Below are 22,934 nucleotides of genomic sequence, written 5' to 3' on the forward strand. Positions count from 1 at the left end.
ATATACATAATTTTATAATAATTCTGTTTTGAATTTTTAAAAATTAGCTAACCAAGTATCGGTCCCTATTACAACTAGCAAAAAGGGTTCCACATTAAGTTAAATTCAACAAACAACAAATCCTATTTGCCAAACTCAGTTACAGTACAAAGATAAGATCCAATCATTTGCCTTAATGAAGCATCTAGTCTAATGGAAGAGACAGGCAGAGAAGAAGCCAGTAGGTAGAGATATGATAAAGAGATATACAGAGTACCATGGGAGCACAGTAGAGGGCACTTATGAAAGACAAAGAAAAAAAAACATGGAAGTTAGCCTTAAGGATGTATAAGAGTTGGCCCAACACACATGGTAAATGGAGGTGTCACCAAATAATTTGTACTCTTACTTTCCAAAAAAGATTTCAATTAATTAATTAATTAATTAATTATGAGAGCATGCACGTGCAACACCAGTAGGGGGCAGAGAAGAGGAGGAAGAAGGAGAGAATCTCAAGCAGACTCCAAGGTGAGTGTGGAGTCTGGGACAGGCTTGAGACCATCACCCGAATATCATGACCTAAGCCAGAACCAAGAATTGGACACTTAACCGACTGAGCCACCCATGTATCCCTTGTTACTTTTTTTTTTTTTTCCTAAAGATTTACTTATTTGAGAGAGAGAGAGCGCAATAAGAAGGGTCAGAGGAAAAGGGAGAGAACCTTGAGACTCCAAGTTGAGCACAGAGTCCAACACAGGGCCCAATCTCACAACCCTGAGATCATGACTTGAGCAGAAACCAAGAGTGTTCCATTATTCCTGCTTTAAAAACAACAACAACAACAACAACAACAACAACAACAACAAACCCACTAAATATATTATCACATTATTTTTGCTGTTTAACATGAGATGACAGATGACAGTAAACAGTTACTGCACTCATTTTACTAAAGAAATGAGGAAGCAGGGGTAGGTGGCTCAGTCAGTTAAGCATCTGCCTTTAGCAGGTCATGATTCCAAGGTTCTGGGATTGAACCCCACATTGGGCTTACTGCACTTCTCCCTTTCCCTCTGCCCCTGCTTGTGTTCTCTCTCTCGCTCATTCTCCCTCAAACAAATAAAATCTTAAAAAAAAAAAAAAAAAGAAGCAGAATGGTTGATGTCTCTTTTTCAAAGAAGATATTAGAAAGTGCAAAGGTGGACAAATTAATGCAAGGGAGGGGGAAGTCCACAAACTCTGTGAGTTAAAGTCACATAATATACTATGAAATAAAAAAAAATTTAAAATGCAGTGGGATGACTACTCATTCTGAAAAGCAGACTGGCCACTTAATTGTGCTCTACTCAAGAACTGTTTTGGTACAAACCTTTTCAAATATTCTCTTGTACTCTTTATTATATATCATTAAAAGCCTGACTTTCAGAGTTCTCTACAATTTACTTCAACAATCTACTTAAGAATGCGAAGAGATGTAATAGAAGAGCATCATCTTTCTCTACTCAATGTTTTCTCACTTTAAAGTAAGCCAACGATTTTTGCTAAAATTTATCAGCTTTATTGAGATAATTCACATACTATAAAATTAATTTATTTAAGGTGCGCAATTCAATTGTTCTTAAATGTTCAGACTGTGCAACCATCATCATTATCTAATTTTAGAACAGTTTCATCATCCCAAAGAGAAATTTCATACCTATTTGTAGTCACTCCCTATTTCTCTTCAAAACTCCCTACTCTTCAACCCTAGACAACCACTAATGTATTTTCTATCTCTATAGACTTGCCTGTTCTGGACTTTTCATATAAATAGAATCATACAATATGCAATCTTTTCTGTCTGGTTTCTTTCACTCAGCATATTTTCAAGGCTCATTCATATTATAGCATGTATATAATTACCTTTAGAAGGTAATTAGGGGGGCGCCTGAGTGGCTCAGATGGTTAGGCGTCTGCCATGGGCTCAGGTCATGATCCCAGGGTCCTGGGATTGAGTCCCACATCATGCTCCCAGCTTGGCAGGGAGTCTGCTTCTACCTCTCTTTCTCCCCACTGTTGCCCCTGCTTGTGTTCTCTCACTCTGTCAAATAAATAAATAAAATCTTTAAACACACACACACACACACACACACACACACAATGAAGGTAATTAGATTTAGATGGTAATCTATATTATAGATTTGCCTATATTTTAATGGTTTTTTAAAAAAGCAGTTTTAGGTTCATTTAGATTTAGATGAGGTCATGAAGGTGGGGCCCCATGATGGGATGAGTGTCCTTAGAAGACGAGGAAAAGATTGGACCACACTCTCAATCTTCCTGCATGAGTCATGTGAGGACATGGAGAAGGCAGCTGCAAGCCAATATCTCACCAGGAACTAAATCAGCCAGTACCTTAATGCTGGACTTTCCAGACTCCAGAACTGTGGAAGATAAATGTCTGTTGTTCAAGCCACCCAAGCTATGGTATTCTGGTACTAGCTATGAGCTAGTATAGACATCTAGGTTTTTTCCCACATTTTGAATAACACTTCTATGAACATTCACATACAAGTTTTTGTAAAGACTTGGTCTCATATTTCTTGGGCATATATACCTAGGAGTGGAATTTGTGGGTCATATGTTAACTCTGTGTTTAGCATTGTGAAGAAATGCCAAAGTGTTTTTCAAAAGCAGCTGTATCATTTTACACTCCCATGAGCAATATATTAATTCCTCCACATCCTCCCAATACTTGTTATTGGCTGTCTTTCTGATTATAGCCATCCTAATGTATTGAAGTGGTATTCACTGTGGTTCTGATTAGCATTTCCCTAAATGATGGCTGCATACCCCTCTCTTTTTTTCTTGTAGAATGTTCTATATTATAGATTTGCCTATATTTTAATGGTTTTTTAAAAAAGCAGTTTTAGGTTCACAGCAAAATTGAGGTACAAAGATTTTCCATACAAACCCTACCTCCTCACATGCACAGCCTCCCTCACTATCAAGATCCCTTACCACAATGGTACATTTGTTACAACTAACGTACCTACATTGGTATATCATTATCACCCAAAATCCACAGCTTACATTTTATGGTTCACTATTGGATATGGACAAATTTATAATGACTTGTATTCATCATTATACAGAATAGTTTCATTACCCTAAATTCTCTTTGCTTTGCCATTTCATCTTTTTTTTTTTTTAAAGATTTTATTTATTTATTTGACAGACAGAGATCACAAGTAGGCAGAGAGGCAGTGGTTGGGGGGGAAGCAGGTTCCCTGCTAAGCAAAGAGCCCAATGCAGGGCTCAATCCCAAGACCCTGGGATCATGACCTGAGCTGAAAGCAGAGGCTTTAACCCACCGAGCCACCCAGGTGCCCCTCCATCTCTCTTTCTATCTGAACCCTGGCAACCACTGATCTTTTTATACTGTCTCCATAGTTCTGCCTTTTGCAGAATATTATATACTTGGAATCATACAGTATGTAGCTTTTTCAGTTAGCAATAAGTACTCTTTCTCTTAGTAATAGGCATTTAAGGTTCCTTCTTGTCTTTTCATTGCTTGATACTTCACTTCTTTATAGCACTGAATAAATATTTCATTATCTAAAGGTCTAACAGTTTACCTATTCACTTACCTACTAAGGGACATCTAAGTTGCTTCCAAGCACAGCCTTGTAAATAAAGCTGCTATAAACACCTAAGTGCAGGTATTTCTGTGAAGATAAGCTTTCAACCCTTTAGGTAAATACCAAGAAGTGTGACTGCTGAATCATATGGTGAGAGCATAGTTAATTTTGTAAAATACTGTCAAGCTGTCTTCCAAAGTGGCTATACCATTTTGCAATCCCACCACTAATGCTGCTACACAAGCCCATTTCCTTTTGAACAAATATTTACTGGGCGATCAACAACATTCCAAGCATTTCCTCTGGGATAAATGAGTGAACAAGAAAGATAAGGTTCCTGTCCTCAGAACTTTAAGCCATTAAAAATATGAAAGTGGCCTTTTCAGAACTTGGGAGTCTATACACAGGGGCTATAACCCCATCTGGGGAGTCAGAAGAGGGCTACCGTGGGAAGTAACAAATAAGATAGGGCTTGAAGAGTAAACTGGAGTTAAGCAAGTAAAAGGATTTTTTTTTTAAAACAAATGAGATCATTCTATGTAGAAGCATCCTGCAGATGTAAAGACAAGGTAGTGCATTAAAAAAACTGAAAGACCTTGGCTTACACCATGAACAATGCTGAAATAGGGATGCAGTGAGTAGACTGGTATGATTTGTAGGCAGTAGACTGAAAAGAGGTTTTATTTATTTATTTTTTAAAAGATGTTATTCGGGCGCCTGGGTGGCTCAGTGGGTTAAGCCGCTGCCTTCGGCTCAGGTCATGATCTCAGGGTCCTGGGATCGAGTCCCGCATCGGGCTCTCTGCTCAGAGGGGAGCCTGCTTCCTCCTCTCTCTCTCTGCCTGCCTCTCTGCCTACTTGTAATCTCTCTCTGTCAAATAAATAAATAAAATCTTTAAAAAAAAAAAAATAAAAGATGTTATTCATGGGGTGCCTGGGTGGCTCAGTGGGTTAAGCCGCTGCCTTTGGCTCAGGTCATGATCTCAGGGTCCTGGGATCAAGTCCCGCGTTGGGTTCTCTGCTCAGCGGGGAGCCTGCTTCCCTCTCTCTCTCTTTGGCTGCCTCTCCGTCTACTTGTGATTTCTCTCTGTCAAATTAATAAATAAAATCTTAAAAAAAAAAGATGTTATTTATTTATTTAACATAATTCACAAGTAGGCAGAGAGGCAGGCAGGGGTGCGGGGGAAGCATGCTCCCTGCAGAGCCGAGAGCCCGATGCGGGGCTCGATCCCAGGACCCCGAGATCATGACCTGAGCTGAAGGCAGAGGCTTTAACCCACTGAGCCACCCAGGAGCCCTCTGAATCAGATTTAAGTGTGACTTTAAAAGCTCTTCTCAATCAGGGTGCCTGGGTGGCTCAGTGGGTTAAAGCCTCTGCCTTCAGCTCAGGTCATGATCCCAGGGTCCTGGGATCCAGCCCTCCATCAGGTTCTCTGCTCAGCAGGGAGCCTGCTTCCCCTCCCCCCCTGCCTGCCTCTCTGCCTACTTGTGGTTTCTCTGTCAAATAAATAAATAAAATCTTTTTAAAAAAATCTGATTCAGATTTGGACTTTATCCTAAAGACTAATTTGTTAAAAGCCTATAAACATATACCCAAATGTATGTATACACACATATACACATGCATACATACAGGGACTAGTTAGTTTTGCATTTTTAAAGATATTGCTATAATTACAATACAGGAAAATGTCTAAAGGAGTGGTCTCTCAACTTTGATAAAAAAAATTTTTAGCAATCCCATATATGATATTTATTTGTAAACTGTATATACATATTTTTTAAAACACATAAAATAGAAATTTAGATGAGGTAAAAAAGAGGTAACATATATTCAAACAGAAGTTACAAAATTTTCTTGGTATACTTCAACAGATCATTTTCCTTACTACTTGGGCTATGAGCATTCTACTTGGCAACCACTAGTTTAAATGATAAAGACTAAACTTGCAAGGCATACATGGAGCTTCATAATCTGGCTCCACTCATTTCTTTTATTGCAACTTGTAGTTCAGTCACACCTGACTGCTTACCTGACTGATTTCTTACCTCATACTATCAACTTCTAGTCTTCTCTACCTTTGCTGGTCTTGTGATTACACTGTCCTTTCAGCCTGGAATACTTACACCCTGCCATCAATCCTATAATCTACGTCTCTGCTTATTGAAATGTTATACAACTTTGGGGCACATGGCTGGCTTAGTTGGAAGAGCACAAGACTACTGATCTTGGGGTAGTGAATTTGAGCCCCACAATGAGTGTAGAGATTACTAAACAAAACAAAACAAACCTTTAAAAAATGAAATCTCACACAATTTCTAGACCCAATTAATTTTTGTTCATTCCTATTAGCTTCTTCTTTTGAAATACTTTCAAACTTCAGAAATGTTTAAAGAATAATAAACTGTGTATGTTCTACTCAAAATCACCATCTCTCTCTCTCTCTTTTTTTTAAAGATTTTATTTATTTATTTATTTGACGGAGAAAGAGTACAAGCAGGGGGAGTAGCAGGCAGAGGGAGAGGGAGAAGCTGAGCAGGGAGCCCAATGTGGGGCTCGATCCCATGACTGAGATCATGACCTGAGCCAAGGGAAGACATTTAACTGACAGAGCCACCCAGGTGCCCCAGCCCACCATTCCTAACATTTTGATATCTATATCCACATATATGTGTGTGTGTATATAGAAATGTGTGTGTGTATATATATAATTATTTTTATGAACCATGAGTACATTCGATACACTTAATACTTCAGTCAGGGTATATCCCTTATCTATATTAAATGTCACCTCCTAAGCCAAATCTTCCTCTGCTTCCTCCTCATTAAGATAACAATTCTAGGCATGTAAGAAATAATGTTTGGCTAGGCCAGTAGTTACTAGACTTGGAGAACTCTATTTTACCTAGAGGCACCTATTCTAGAAACTCCTGATTTGGTGCATACTCTGTTATCTGTATTTTAAAGGCATGCCAAAGATTTTCCTGAGCATCAAAAGCCAAAGATCACTACTAAATTCTAAAATTCATAAAGGCATGGTCCAGGTCTCTACAGTTCACTAAAGAATCTCCAGAATCAGGGCACCTGGGTGGCTCAGTCATCAAGGGTCCTAGGATCAAGTCCCACAACAGCTCCCTCCTCAGCAGGAAGCCTGCTTCTCCCTCTCCCACTCACCTGTTTGTGTTCCCTCTCTTGCTGTGTCACTCTCTGTCAAATAAATAAAAATCTTTAAAAATTAAAAAAACCAACAAGGAATCTCCAGAACCTAACACAGTGCTGAAAATATAAAGAACACTTATTAAGGACTTGCTAATTGGTTGACTTTTTTTTCCCTTCCTCCTCAATGATCCAGCACTTCCCATCAGAGTATGTAAATTGGTAGTAGAGGGTGGTAAGGAATGTCCCTGAATTAAGAAAATAATATGAGAAACGAGGCCAAAGAGGGGAAAAAATGTTATTTGGGTAGAATGTGGACAATAAGAACAGAAAGGCTTACCTCACAAGGTGAAATTTGAGATAGAAATTAAGAGAGATCTGCAGACAGATAAGGTGAGGGAGAACATGCATGTGGAGAACATACGTATAGTTTGAGTAGAGGTTTGGAGATGTGGATAATATTTAGGAATAAGCATTTCATTCAATAGGACTGGAGTGAGTATCAGAGAGGAAGAGAAAATAAGGCAGAGAAGTGAGGTGGTAGCATATATAGTGTTTTTTAGTTTGCACCTGTAATACCAGTGCCAGGTATGGTACTATATATACTCTACCTCCAAACTTTCAAAAGATCTACAAGGTAGTCCCACATTATTATTCCTATTGTTGTACAGAGAAAAGAAAGTAATGTTTGGAAACATCAAATAGCTAATAAGTGGCAGAGCTAAGAATAGAAACAAAGTCTGTCTGCCCTAAAGTCTTTCCTTGTGTCACACCTACTCCTGGAAGCAATTAAGAGAAATATCAGAATTTTGATAAAGTTGTAGGGCAGCATGTGTCCAAGGGAACAGAACTTTTACTCAGGAAAAAATGCATGGTGTCCCATGCCACCTGTGATGTTAGTAAGGAGAAATCTAGGTGAGAGAAAATACAGGTTCTCAATTAGAACGATGACAACAAAAATGGAAAGAAAGAGTCTGTTCTAGAGATCACAAAGATAGAACCTGAAGACTTGGCTAATGAAGGGATGTGGGAATTCTGAGAGGAGGAAGGGGACTAGTCAAGAATGAAACTGTGGTTTTGCGACCAGAATCTAAGGAAATCTGTGGCAAAGGAAACAAGGGCAGGAGGTGGTAGGCAAAGGGAAGGAGAAAAATAAACTAGGATGCCTGAAAGCATGCCTCTAATGTGAGCCAGATGGGAAACCCAGCTATATACCGACATTTCACAAGAAATCAAAACAAAGTTCAGGAAGCATTTTGATCACCTTGCCCCTAATCACTGCTTAACCCAGGTGCTCTCCACATACATAAAAATATTAGAAAGAAAATGACAGGTGCCTGGCTAGCTCAGTTGGTAGAGCACGGAACCCCTGACCTCGGAGTTGTGAATTCAAGCCCCACGCTTGGTGTAGAGATTACTTCAAATATATATAACAGGAAATGAGACAAGAGGTTTAACAGTGATAACTGAGTCTCTTAAAATACTTCATCGTACTGACATCGTACTGACAACTATGATGTACTTTATGTGCTTTAATGGGGAAAAAGGGAATAAAAACCCTACTAGCTAAAAATCTCAATATGTCACAAAAGCAAAAAAACAATTTTTAAAGCCTCACCAAAATTAGTTTATTAATTACAGTTTATTTTACTAAAGACTTTATTTATGAATATGGATTTTTTAAATTTCTTATTTTTTATAAACATATACTTTTATCCCCAGGGGTACAGGTCTCTGAATTGCCAGGTTTACACACTTCACAGCACTCGACAGGGCACACACCCTCCCCATTGTCCATAACCCCACCCCCCTTCTCCCAACCCCCCCTCCCCCCAGCAACCCTTAGTTTCTTTTGTGAGATTAAGAGTCTTATGGTTTGTCTCCCTCCCAATCCCATCTTGTTTCATTTATTCTTCTCCTACCCCCTTAAGTCCCCATGTTGCATCTCCACTTCCTCAGATCAGGGATATCATAAGACAGTTGTCTTTCTCTGCTTGACTTACTTCGCTAAGCATGATACGCTCTAGTTCCATCCATGTTGTCGCAAATGGCAAGATTACATTTCTTCTGATGGCTGCATAGTATTCCATTGTGTATATATACCACATCTTCTTGATCCATTCATCTGTTGATGGACATCTAGGTTTTTTCCATACTTTGGCTACTGTGGACATTGCTGCTATAAACATTCGGGTTCATGTGCTCCTTCGGATCACTATGTTTGTATCTTTAGGTTAAATACCCAGTAGTGCAATTGCTGGGTCATAGGGCAGTTCTATTTTCAACATTTTGAGGAACCTCCATACTGTTTTCCAGAGTGGTTGCAGCAGCTTGCATTCCCACCAACAGTGTAGGAGGGTTCCCCTTTCTCCGCATCCTCGCCAGCATCTGTCATTTCCTGACTTGTTGATTTTAGCCATTCTGACTGGTGTGAGGTGATATCTCATTGTGGTTTTGATTTGTATTTCTCTGATGCCGAGTGATATGGAGCACTTTTTCATGTGTCTGTTGGCCATCTGGATGTCTTCTTTGCAGAAATGTCTGTTCATGTCTTCTGCCCATTTCTTGATTGGATTATTTGTTCTTTGGGTATTGAGTTTGCTAAGTTCTTTATAGATTTTGGACCCTAGTCCTTTATCTGATAAGTCATTTGCAAATATCTTCTCCCATTCTGTCAGTTGTCTTTTGGTTTTGTTAACTGTTTCCTTTGCTGTGCAAAAGCTTTTGATCTTGATGAAATCCCAATAGTTCATTTTTGCCCTTGCTTCCCTTGCCTTTGGCGATGTTCCTAGGAAGATGTTGCTGTGGCTGAGGTCGAAGAGGTTGCTGCCTGTGTTCTCCTCAAGGATGTTGATGGATTCCTTTCTCACATTGAGGTCCTTCATCCATTTTGAGTCTATTTTCGTGTGTGGTGTAAGGAAATGGTACAATTTCATTTTTCTGCATGTGGTTGTACAATTTTCCCAGCATCATTTATTGAAGAGGCTGTCTTTTTTCCACTGGACATTCTTTCCTGCTTTGTCGAAGATTAGTTGACCATAGAGTTGAGGGTCTATTTCTGGGCTCTCTATTCTGTTCCATTGATCTATGTGTCTGTTTTTGTGCCAGTACCATGCTGTCTTGATGATGACAGCTTTGTAATAGTCCGGAATTGTGATGCCACCAACTTTGGCTTTCTTTTTCAATATTCCTTTGGCTATTCGAGGTCTTTTCTGGTTCCATATAAATTTAAGGATTATTTGTTCCATTTCATTGAAGAAGATGGATGGTACTTTGATAGGAACCGCATTAAATGTGTAGATTGCTTTAGGTAGCATGGACATTTTCACAATATTTATTGTTCCAATCCAGGAGCATGGAACATTTTTCCATTTCTTTGTGTCTTCCTCAATTTCTTTCATGAGTACTTTGTAGTTTTCTGAGAATAGATTCTGTGCCTCTTTGGTTAGGTTTATTCCTAGGTATCTTATGGTTTGGGGTGCAATTGTAAATGGGATTGACTCCTTAATTTCTCTTTCTTCTGTCTTGTTGTTGGTGTAGAGAAATGCAACTGATTTCTGTGCATTGATTTTATATCCTGACACTTTACTGAATTCCTGTATAAGTTCTAGCAGTTTTGTAGTGGAGTCTTTTGGGTTTTCCACATATAGTATCATAACATCTGTGAAGAGTGATAGTTTGACTTCTTCTTTGCCAATTTGGATGCCTTTAATTTCCTTTTGTTGTCTGATTGTTGAGGCTAGGATTTCTAGTACTATGTTGAATAGCAGTGGTGATAATGGACATCCCTGCCGTGTTCCTGACCTTAGCAGAAAAGCTTTCAGTTTTTTCCATTGAGAATGATATTTGCAGTGGGTTTTTCATAAATGGCTTTGATAATATGGAGGTATGTGCCCTCTATCCCTACACTTTGAAGAGTTTTGATCAGGAAGGGATGCTGTGCTTTGTCAAATGCTTTTTCAGCATCTATTGAGAGTATCATATGGTTCTTGTTCTTTCTTTTATTGATGTGTTGTATCACATTGATTGATCTGCGGATGTTGAACCAAGCTTGCAGCCCTGGAATAAATCCCACTTGGTCGTGGTGAATAATCCTTTTAATGTACTGTTGAATCCTATTGGCTAGTATTTTGGTGAGAATTTTTGCATCTGTGTTCATTAAGGATATTGGTCTATAGCTCTCTTCTTTGATGGGATCCTTGTCTGGTTTTGGGATCAAGGTGATGCTGGCCTCATAAAATGAGTTTGGAAGTTTTACTTCCATTTCTATTTTTTGGAACAGTTTCAGGAGAATAGGAATTAGTTCTTCGTTAAATGTTTGGTAGAATTCCCCCGGGAAGCCGCTTGGCCCTGCACTTTTGCTTGTTTGGAGATTTTTGATGACTGTTTCTTTCTTTCTTTTTTTTTTTTTTAAAGATTTTATTTATTTACTTGAGAGAGAGACAGTGAGAGAGAGCATGAGCTTGGAGAAGGTCAGAGGGAGAAGCAGACTCTCCATGGAGCTGGGAGCCTGATGCGGGACTCGATCCTGGGATTCCGGGATCATGACCTGAGCCGAAGGCAGTCGTCCAACCAACTGAGCCACCCAGGCATCCCTGTTTCAATCTCCTTATTGGTTATGGGTCTGTTCAGGCTTTCTATTTCTTCCTGGTTCAGTTGTGGTAGTTTATATGTTTCTAGGAATGCATCCATTTCTTCCAGATTGTCAAATTTGTTGGCATAGCATTGCTCATTGTATGTTCCTATAATTGTTTGTCTTTCTTTGGTGTTAATTGTGATCTCTCCTCTTTCATTCATGATTTTATTTATTTGGGTCCTTTCTCTTTTCTTTTTGATAAGTTGGGCCAAGGGTTTATCAATTTTATCGATTCTTTCAAAGAACCAGCTCCTAGTTTCGTTGATTTGTTCTATTGTTTTTTTGGTTTCTATTTCATTGATTTCTGCTCTGATCTTTATGATTTCTCTTCTCCTGCTGGGTTTAGGCTTTCTTTGTTGTTCTTTTTCCAGCTCCTTTAGGTGTAGGGTTAGGTTGTGTACCTGAGACCTTTCTTGTTTCTTGAGAAAGGCTTGTACCGCTATATATTTTCCTCTCAGGACTGCCTTTGTTGTGTCCCACAGATTTTGAACCGTTGAGTTTTCATTATCATTTGTTTCCAGATTTTTTTCGATTCTTCTTTAATTTTCTGGTTGACCCATTCATTCTTTAGAAGGATGCTGTTTAGTCTCCATGTATTTGGGTTCTTTCCAAACTTCCTCTTGTGGTTGAGTTCTAGCTTCAGAGCATTGTGGTCTGAAAATATGCAGGGTATGATCCCAGTCTTTTGATACCGGTTGAGTCCTGATTTAGGACCGAGGATGTGATCTATTCTGGAGAATGTTCCATGTGCACTAGAGAAGAATGTGTATTCTGTTGCTTTGGGATGAAATGTTCTGAGTATATCTGTGATGGCCATCTGGTCCAGTGTGACATTTAAGGACTTTATTTCCTTATTGATCTTTTGCTTGGATGATCTGTCCATTTCAATGAGGGGAGTGTTAAAGTCCCCTACTATTATTGTATTATTGTTGATGTGTTTCTTTGATTTTGTTATTAATTGGTTTATATAGTTGGCTGCTCCCATGTTGGGGGCATAGATATTTAAAATTGATATAACATCTTGTTGGGCAAACCCTTTGAGTATGATATAGTGTCCTTCCTCATCTCTTATTATAGTCTTTGGCTTAAAATCTAATTGATCTGATATAAGGATTGCCACTCCTGCTTTCTTCTGATGTCCACTAGCATGGTAAATTCTTTTCCACCCTCTCACTTTAAATCAGGAGGTGTCTTCGGGCTTAAAATGAGTTTCTTTTGGGCAACATATAGATGGGTTTTGTTTTTTTTATCCATTCTGATACCCTGTGCCTTTTGATTGGTGCATTTAGCCCATTAACATTCAGGGTAACTACTAAGAGATATGAATTTAGTGCCATAGTATTGCCTGTAAGGTGACTGTTACTGTATATGGTTTCTGTTCCTTTCTGATCTACCACTTGTAGGCTCTCTCTTTGCTTAGAGGACCCCTTTCAATATTTCCTGTAGAGCTGGTTTGGTGTTTGCAAATTCTTTCAGTTTTTGTTTGTCCTGGAAGCTTTTAATCTCTCCTTCTATTTTCAATGATAGCCTAGCTAGATATAGTATTCTTGGCTGCATGTTTTTCTCGTTGAGTGCTCTAAATATATCATGCCAGCTCTTTCTGGCCTGCCAGGTCTCTGTGGATAAATCTGCTGCCAATCTAATATTTTTACCATTGTTTGTTACAGACTTCTTTTCCTGGGCTGCTTTCAGGGTAAATTTTACTATTAGGTGACAGGGTGTGGACCTATTTTTATTGATTTTTAGGGGAGTTCTCTGCCCCTCCTGAATTTTGATGCTTGTTCCCTTTGCTATATTGGAGAAATTCTCCCCAATAATTCTCTCCAGTATACCTTCTGCTCCCCTCTCTCTTTCTTCTTCTTCTGGAATCCCAGTTATTCTAATGTTGTTTCATCTTATGGTGTCACTTATGTCTCAAATTCTCCCCTCGTGGTCCAGTATCTGTTTGTCCCTCTTTTGCTCAGCTTCTTTATTTTCTGTCATTTGGTCTTCTATATCGCTAATTCTTTCTTCTGCCTCATTTATCCTAGCAGTGAGAGCCTCCATTTTTTTTTTAAGATTTTATTTATTTATTTGAGAGAGAGACAGTGAGAGAGAGCATGAGCGAGGAGAAGGTCAGATGGACAAGCAGACTCCGTGTGGAACTGGGAGCCCTATGTGAAACTTGATCCCGGAACTCTGGGATCAAGACCTGAGCCGGAGACAGTCGTCCAACCAACTGAGCCACCCAGGCGTCCCTGAGCCTCCATTTTTTATTGCACCTCATTAATAGCTATTTTGATTTCAACTTGGTTAGATTTTAGTTCTTTTTTTCTCCAGAAAGGGCTTTTATATCTCCCGAGAGGGTTTCTCTAATATCTTCCATGCCTTTTTCGAGCCCAGCTAGAAACCTTGATAATTGTCACTCTGAACTCTAGATCTGACATATTACCAATGTCTGTATTGATTAGGTCCCTAGCTTTCCGTACTGCCTCTTGTTCTTTTTTTTGTGGTGAATTTTTCTGCCTTGTCATTTTGTCCAGATAAGAGTATATGAAGGAGCAAGTAAAATACTAAAAGGGTGGCAACAACCCCAGGAAAATATGCTTTAACCAAATCAGAAGATATCCCAAATCGTGAGGGGGGAGACAGGGGATAAAAAGAGGTTCAGAAAGAAAGAAAGAAGAAGAATAAAAAAAGAAAAGAAAAGAATTGAAAAAAGAAAACGAATAAAGAAAAGTATAAAAAAGAAAAATATATATATATTAGATAAACTAGTTAAAAAACATTAAAAAAGAAAAGGGTAAAAGTTAAAAAAATTTTAGCAGAAGAAGAGAAAAAAATGAGAAAGAAAAAAATTAAATTAACTGCAAGACTAAAAAAAAATCACAGGGAAAAGCCATGAGTTCCGTGCTTTGCTTTCTCCTCCTCTGGACTTCTGCTGCTCTCCTTGGTATTGAAACTGCACTCCTTGGTAGGTGAACTTGGTCTTGGCTGGATTTCTTGTTGATCTTCTGGGGGAGGGGCCTGTTGTAGTGATTCTCAAGTGTCTTTGCCCCAGGCAGAATTGCACCGCCCTTACTAGGGGCTGGGCTGAGTAATCCGCTGGGGTTTGCTTTCAGGAGCTTTTGTTCTCTGAGCGCTTTCCGTAGAGTTCTGGAGGACAGGAATACAAATGGCAGCCTCCTGGTCTCCGGCCAGGAGGAGCCGAGAGCCCGAGGCCCCACTCCTCAGTGCGCCCTCAGAGAACAGCGCCCAGTTACTCCCGTCTGCCTGACCTCCGGCCGCACTCCAAGCTCACCAAGCCTGCGACCGGTTCAAGGTAACCCCCAGCTTTGAGCTCACTGTTGGCTCTGTCTCTGTAGCCGGCTTCCCTGTTCTAACACCTGTAAGATCTGCGACACTTAGACACCCCCGATCCTTCTGTGACCCTGCAGAACCTGAGACCACGCTGACCCCGCGTGGGTTTCACCCCGGTTTAGCCTCTGGAGTGATTTCCCTCAGCGGCACAGACTTTTTATTTTATTTTATTTTAAAGATTTTATTTATTTATTTGACAGAAATCACAAGTACACTGAGAGGCAGGCAGAGAGAGAGAGAGAGAAGGAAGCAGGCTCCCTGCTGAGCAGAGAGCCCGATGTGGGACTCGATCCCAGGACCCTGAGATCATGACCTAAGCCGAAGGCAGCGGCTTAACCCACTGAGCCACCCAGGCGCCCCCACAGACTTTTTTAAAGTCCTGATTTTGTGCTCTGCTGCTCCACCACTTGCTGGGCACCGGCCCCTCCCCCCAGGCTCTATCTTCACGTTGCTTTGGATTCACTTCTTCGCCAGTCCTACCTTTCAGAAAGTGTTTTTTTGTTTCTAGAATTGCTGTTCTTCTTGTCTTTGAAATGCCGATGGATTTGTAGGTGTTTGCAGTCTTTCGATAAGCTATCTAGCTGATCTCCTGCTAGTTGAGGTAGTCTCAGCCTGCTACTTCTCTGCCACCTTGACTCCTCCCCTGAATATGGATTTTTTTAAGATTTTTTTTATTTTTTTAAAAGATTTTATTTATTTATTTGAGAGAGAGGGAGAGCGAGAAAGAGCACCAGCAGGGGGAGCAGTAGAGGGGGAGGGAGAAGCAGGTTCCCCCCGAAAAGGAGCCCAATGTGGGACTGGATCCTAGGACCCTGGGATCATCACCTGGGCAGAAAGCAGACGCTTAACCATCTAACCATCCAGGCACCCTTAATATATATATTTTTTAAGACTGTATTACTTATTTGACAGAGAAAGAGTGAGTACAAGTAGAGTGGCAGGGAGAGAGAGAGGGAGAAGCAGACTCCCCACTGAGCAGAAAGCCTGATGGAGGGCTTTATCCCAAAACCCTGGGATCATGACCTGAGCCAAAGGCAGATGCTTAACAGACTGAGCCACCCAGGCACCCCTATGAATTTGAATCTAAAAATGAAAAATAAGTTTGTCATTTAAGGCTGTACATAAAACTGTCTTGAATACAGGTATCTAGAAATTATTCCCTATAAACTACCGTTTCTGGTGTATAAACTTTAATAAGTCAAGGCTGATCCAAAACTTAAGAAGGGATTATTTTGTGGTAAGAATATGAATCAAGACAGAATTAGAGGCACCAAATAAAACCCTTTCAAAAGCCAGATGTGGAAATATAAGGCACATATATAAGATTCAAATTTATTTTCATTAGATAAGAAATGAGGGCAAGGTATGATTTCAGGTTTTATTATTCAATTCAGGAAAAGACAGGAAAACATATTCTGCAGAGGTTCAATATTATCTTTTTCTCAACAAAACATCTTTTCTATGATTTTAAGAAGGTTATCAAAAGAGACATGTCCAAATCAGTTTCGGAACCTGTTTTTTTCTTTTTAAATTCTGAATCACAAAGGTGGTAAAAAAACAAATTTAGTGTAAGCATATTCTCCCAACCACAATGCTCTCTAAAACCTGATCAAAAAAGTCAATTACTGTTCCCTTAAGATTAAAGTATATGGCTAGTTCACTTAGAGTTTAGGTCAGTTAGAGATACTGGTATGTCAGGAAGAGGGTAAGACTGGAACTCGTGATGACTAGGGGGTGAAGCCCCAGTTCTGGTCAATGGGCAATCTTAAATCCACATGTCTGATCTTCAGTTCTATAAAATGTAACATAATATTCTCCTCTCTTTCAATACTATGAGACAATATGTGACTATTATGTGTTTTTTAAGAAAAGTACCAGAATTTTGCAGATTAAATTCCAAAATAAATATTGTCTAAATAAATCTATATTAATCTATATAGCCACCTGAGTGGCTCAGTTGGTTAAGCAACCAACACTTTACTAAGCGACCAACCTGCATCAGGCTACATGCTGTGTGTGGAGACCACTTAAAATTCTCTCTCCCTCTCCCCTCTTTCCCTACCCCCACCATCTCCCCTCTCTCTTTGAATGAATGAATGAATGAGTAAAAGTCTATATTTAGGGCGCCTGGGTGGCTCAGTGGGTTAAGCCACTGCCTTCGGCTCAGGTCATGATCTCAGGGTCCTGAGATCGAGTCCCGCATCGGGCTCTCTGCTCAGCAGGGGGCCTGCTTCCCTTCCTCTCTCTCTGCCTGCTTCTGTCTACTTGTGTTCTCTGTCAAATAAATAAATAAATCTTAAAAAAAAAAAGTCTATATTTAGTCTAAATCTTTAGCCTAAGATAATCCTCTGGCTCTTTGTGAACACTGAATATTCTCATTTTTATCTATCAGTATTCTGTATTGCCACCACCTCAGGACCAACAATCTCCTTCCTTCCCCAAAGCAGGATGTCTCCTTCTAGCAAAGGCCAACTGGGCTCTTGTGCTCTAGGATATCATCTGTCCTCCTAAATCTTCAATTTATTCTCACTTTTCTCTCCGGCATCATTAATGTCTACTTCTCTAATGGATTGTTCACATACTTGCTAGTATCTCCAAAAACCACCCTTCTGCCCTATTACCTACACCTCTTCACTTTCCTGAGTTTTCAAAAGAACTACCTCTACTTCCTCACCTCTTTCCCATCTCTTTGTCAAACCCATTCACACCATAACAGTCCTTTTTTGTCTTCATCTTACTCAATCTCTAAGTGGCATTTAGTAACTGAAACACTTTACTACCTAGTTTTCCATTATGCCCTATTCTCCTTTTTTCTTATCTCCTGATTACTTCTTCCTAGGTTCCTTTTTTTGCTTCTTCTACCCTTAAGGTCTAAATCAGGGGCTGTAAATTCAAATGCCCAGAGAGGCATTTGAGTAAAATAACTAAGTGAAGAACAATGAGGGAACAGTAGAGATTGTGGTCAACTATACAGACCATTCTAAAGAGAATAGCTTGGACTGATTGTTCCCTATGCAGGCTCAGTGATGTTGCATCTTCTAATTATTCAGAGAAGGCAAGACAGGGATTTCTTTTCTTTTCTTTTTTCTTTCCTTTCCTTTCCTTTTCTTTCTTGAGAAGGCAAAGACAGGGATTTTCCTTCCTTCCTTCCATCCTTCCTCCCTTCCTTTTTCTTCCCTTCCTCCTTCCTTTCTGATTTTATTTACTTGAGAGAGAGAGAGAGAGAGAGAATGTGACAGAGAGCATGAGTGGGGGCGGGGGGCAGAAGGAGAGGGAGATGCAGAATCCCCAACCCAGGCCCTGCTGAGTAGGGAGTCCCACATGGGGCTCAATCCCAGAACCCCGGGATCATGACTGGAGCCTAAGGCACATACTCGACTAAGTGGGCCACCCAAGCACCACAAAGATCTGGATTTATATGGGAATTCTCTCAATTTTCAAATATAGGCAACTAATTTTAAAATGGTTAAATTTTTAAGTTGTTTTTTTTTAAGATTTTATTTATTTATTTTACAGAGATACAAGAAGAAAGGAAACACAGTGGGGGAGAGAGAGAACCAGGCTCCCTGCCGAGCAAGGAGCCTGATGTGGGGCTCAATCTCAGGACCCCAGGATCATGACCTGAGCTGAAGGCAGACACTTAACAACTAAGCTGCCGTAGTGCTCCTAAAATGGTTAAATTTTAAATAGGGGCCAATTAAGATGTCTGCATGCCAGATTCTACCTTTGGGTGACAAACTTGACAAAATTTATATTCATCTTTTTCCATCTTCCCTTCCTACATTCATTCCCTGAGTGAACTTATCAGTTCCCATAGCTTTAAATTACAACTTAAGGATAATGGGGCCTAAAGCCCCCTCTGAACTCCAATCTCACACATTTTAACACCTTAATTTAATGTCTCACAGGCATTTCAAACTCACCATAATAAAAACAAAATTCCAGATCATCTCTCTACACACTTGCTCAAACTAGAAACCTAGAGTTATCTGAAAATCTTTAACTCCCACATTTAACACATTAATAAACCCTACAGGCCCTATATCCAAAAAATGTCCTGAATCATCTACTTCTCTCCAGCCTCCACTGTCCTAGTCTAAACAACTATTACCTCTTACTTACACCACTGCAAAAGTCTGTTAACTGGGTTCCCAGCTTGCATTCTTCTCCACAAAGCAGTCATGGGGATCTTTTTTTTTTTTTTTAAGATTTTATTTATTTATTTGACAGAGAGAGATCACAAGTAGACGGAGAGGCAGGCAGAGAAAGAGACATATAGGGAAGCAGGCTCCCTGCTGAGCAGAGAGCCTGATGTGGGACTCAATCCCAGGACCCTGAGATCATGACCTGAGCCGAAGGTGCGGCTTAACCCCCTGAGCCACCCAGGCACCCTTTTTTTTTTTTTTTTTAAGATTTTATTTATTTATTTGACAGAGAGAAAGATCACAGGTAGGCAGAGAGGCAGGCAGCAGGAGGGTGGGGGGAAGCAGGCTCCCTGCTCAGCAGAGAGCCTGATGCGGGGCTCGGTTCCCAAGACCCTGAGATCATGACCTGAGCCGAAAGCAGAGGCTTAACCCACTGAGCCACCCAGGTGCCCCCCTCTTAGCTTTTGGAGTCAAATCCAGACTCGACTCTGGCCCTGCATGATGTGGCCTCTGCCTAAATCTCTCCAACCTCATATTCTGACACTTTTTCTCTTAACTACTGAAGAACATTAGGAAAAAGTCAGAAAGTAAACATATAATTACAATATGGTATATTAAGTGGTATAAATATGGTATATTCAGTAATTACTCTAAATGTAAATGGGCTAAATGCCCCAATCAAAAGACACAAGGTATCAGAAACTAGATAAAAAAGCAAGACCCATGGATATGCCATCTGCAACAGACTCATTTTAGACCCCAAAACACTGCCCGATTTAATGTGAGGAGGTGGAAAACCATTTATCATGCTAATGAACATCAAAAGAAAGCTGGGGTGGCAATCCTTGTTCAGACAAATTAGATTTTAAACCAAAGACTGTTTTAATGAGAGATGAGGAAGGGCACAATATCATAATTAAAGGGTCTATCCAACAAGAAGATCTAACAATTGTAAATATTTATGTCCCTAACAAGGGAGCAGGAAATTATATAAGCCAATTAATAACAAAATTAAAGAAACACATAGATAGTAATCCAATAACAGCAGGGGACTTTAGCACCCCACTCACTGCTTTGGAAAGATTGTCTAAGCAGAAGATGAGTAAGGAAACAAGGGCTCTGTATGATACACTGGACCAGATGGACATCACTGGTATATTCAGACCATTCCATCGTAGAGCAACAAAATGCATATTCTTCTCTAGTGCACATAAAACATTCTCCAGAAGAGATCACATCCTGGGTCACAAAACAGGTCTCAACCCGTACGATAAGACTGGGATCATTCCCTGCATATTTTTCAGACCACAGTGCTTTGAAACTTGAACTCAATCACATGAGGAAAGTTGTAAAGAACTCAAATACATGGACACTAAGGAACATCCTGCTAAAGAATGAATGGGTCAAAGAGGAAATAAAATTCATGGAAACAAATAAAAATGAAGACACAACTGTTCAAAACCTTTGGGATGCAGCAAAGGTGATGCTAAGAGGGAAGTATATAGCAATATAAGCCTTTCTCTAGAAATAAGAAAGGTCTTGGGGCGCCTGGGTGGCTCAGCGGGTTAAGCCTCTGCCTTGAGCTCAGGTCATGGTCTCAGGGTCCTGGGATTGAGCCCAGCGTCTGGCTCTCTGCTTGGCGGGGAGCCTGCTTCCTCTGCTTTCTCGCCTGCCTCTCTGCCTACTTGTGATCTCTTTTTCTGTGTCAAATAAATAAATAAAATCTTAAAAAAAAAAAAAAGGAAATAAGAAAGGTCTCAAATATACAACCTAACTTTACACCTAAAGGTACTGGAGACAGAATAGCAAATAAAGCCTAAACCCATCAAGGGAAGAGAAATAATAAGGATTAGAGAAAAATCAATGAAGGAGAGAGAGAAAAAAAAGAACAAAAAAACAGATCAACTAAATTAGGATCTGGTTCTTTGAAAGAATTAATAAGGAGCTCCTGTGTGCCTCAGATGGTTAAGCATCTGCCTTCAGCTCAGGTCACAATATCCGAGTCCTGGGATTAAGTCCCACATCAGGCTCCCAGCCTGGCAGGGATTCTGCTTCTCCCTCTCCCTCTGCCTCTCCCCCTGCTTGTGCTCTCTGTCTCTCTCTCTCTCTCTAGTGAATAAATAAAAACTTAAAAACAGAAAAAATAATTTTAAAGAATTAATAAGACTGATAAAGCCCTGGTCAGACTTAACAAAAAGAAAAGAAAAAGGATCCAAATTAATAAAATTATGAATGAAAGGGGAGAGATCACAACCAACACCAAAGAAATACAAAAAATTTTAAAAACATATTATGAGCAACTATATGCCAACAAATTAGGCAGTGTGGAAGATATGGATGCATTCATTCCCAGACATCTATAACTACCAAAACTGAAACAGGAAGAAATAGAAAACCTGAACAGACCCATAAACAGTAAGGAAATTGAAGCCTCCCAACAAAGACTCCAGGGCCAGATGGCTTCCCACGGTAATTCTGCCAAATATTTAATGAAAAAGTAATACCTATTCTTCTGAGACTGTTTCAAAAAATAGAAATGGAAGGAATACTTCCACACTCTTTCTTTGAGGCCAGCATGACCTTGATCCCAAAACCAGACAAAGACTCTACCAAAAAGGAAGGAGAATTACAGACCAATATCCCTGATGAACATGGATGCGAAAGTTCTCACCAAAATACTAGCCAATAGGATCCAATAGTATATTAAGAACCATATGAACTTCTCAATAGATGTAGAAAAGACACTGACAAAGTAAAGCATCCTTTCTTGATTACAACTCTTCATAGTGTAGGGATAGAGGGAACATAACTCACTATCATGAAAGCCATACACAAAAAGACCACAGCAAACATCATTCTCAATGGGGACAAACTGAGAGCTCTTCCGTTGAGGTCAGGAACATGGCAGAGATGTCCATTTCCATCACTGCTGTTCAACACAATATTAGAAGTCCTAGCCTCAGCAATCAGACAACAAAAAGAAATAAAAAGTATCTGAACTGGCAAAGAAGTCAAACTCTCACTCTTCGCAGATGACACGGTACTCCATGTCGAAAATCCAAAAGATTCCATCCCAAAATTGCTAGAACTCATATAGGCATTTAGCAAAATGGCAGGATAGAAAAATCAATGTACAGAAATCAGCTATATTTCTGTATACTAACAATCAGACAGAAGGAAGAGAAATTAGGAAGTCGATCCCATTTACAATTGGACCAAAAACCGTAAGATACCTAGGAATAATACCAACCAAGGAGGCAAAGAAATCTGTACTCAGAAAACTATAAAATACTCATTAAAGAAATTGAGGAAGACAAAAAGAAATGGAAAAATGTTCTATGCTACCTTGAGCTATCTACACATTCAATGAAATCCCTATCAAAATACCATCAACTTTTTTCAAAGATATGGAACAAATAATCCTAAAATTTGTATGAAACCAGAAAAGACCCCAAGTGTTGAAAAAGAAAAGCAAAAGTGGCATCACTGTTTTGGACTTCAAGACTCGATTACAAAGCTGTAATCATCAAGACAGTGTGGTAGTGGCACAAAGACAGACATATAGATCAATGGAACAAAAGAGAGAATCCAGAAATGGGCCCTCAGCTCTATGGTCAATAATCTTCGACAAAGCAGGAAAGAATGTCAAATGGAAAAAAGACAGTTTCTTCAACAAATGGTGATGGGAAAATTGCAGAGCTGCATAAGAATGAAACTGAACCATTTCCTTATATCATACACAAAAACAGACTCAAAATGGATGGAAGAACTCAATGTGAAACAGCAATCCATCAAAATCCTTGAGGAGAACACAGGCAGCAACCTCTTCATCCTCAGCCACAGCAACTTCTTCCTAGAAACATCGCCCATTAAGGGAAACAAGGACAAAAATGAACTATTGGGACTTCACAAAGATAAAAAGCTTTTGCACAGCAAAGGAAATAGTCAACAAAACCAAAAGACAACTGACAGAATCAGAGAAGATATTTGCAAATGACGTATCAGATAAATGGCTAGCATCTAAAATTTATAAAGAACTTAATCAAACTCAACACCCAA

General features: G+C 39.7%; 1 protein-coding gene across 3 annotated transcripts in view; it reads right to left on the reverse strand.

Annotated features, from left to right (window-relative positions):
* ACER3 (alkaline ceramidase 3) overlaps nt 1-22,934 on the reverse strand; it is a 169,488-nt gene that overhangs the window by 66,488 nt on the left and 80,066 nt on the right. The window lies entirely within an intron of this gene.

The sequence above is a fragment of the Mustela nivalis genome (genome assembly GCF_964662115.1).
Source record: "Mustela nivalis genome assembly, chromosome: 9".
Lineage (NCBI taxonomy): Eukaryota > Metazoa > Chordata > Mammalia > Carnivora > Mustelidae > Mustela > Mustela nivalis.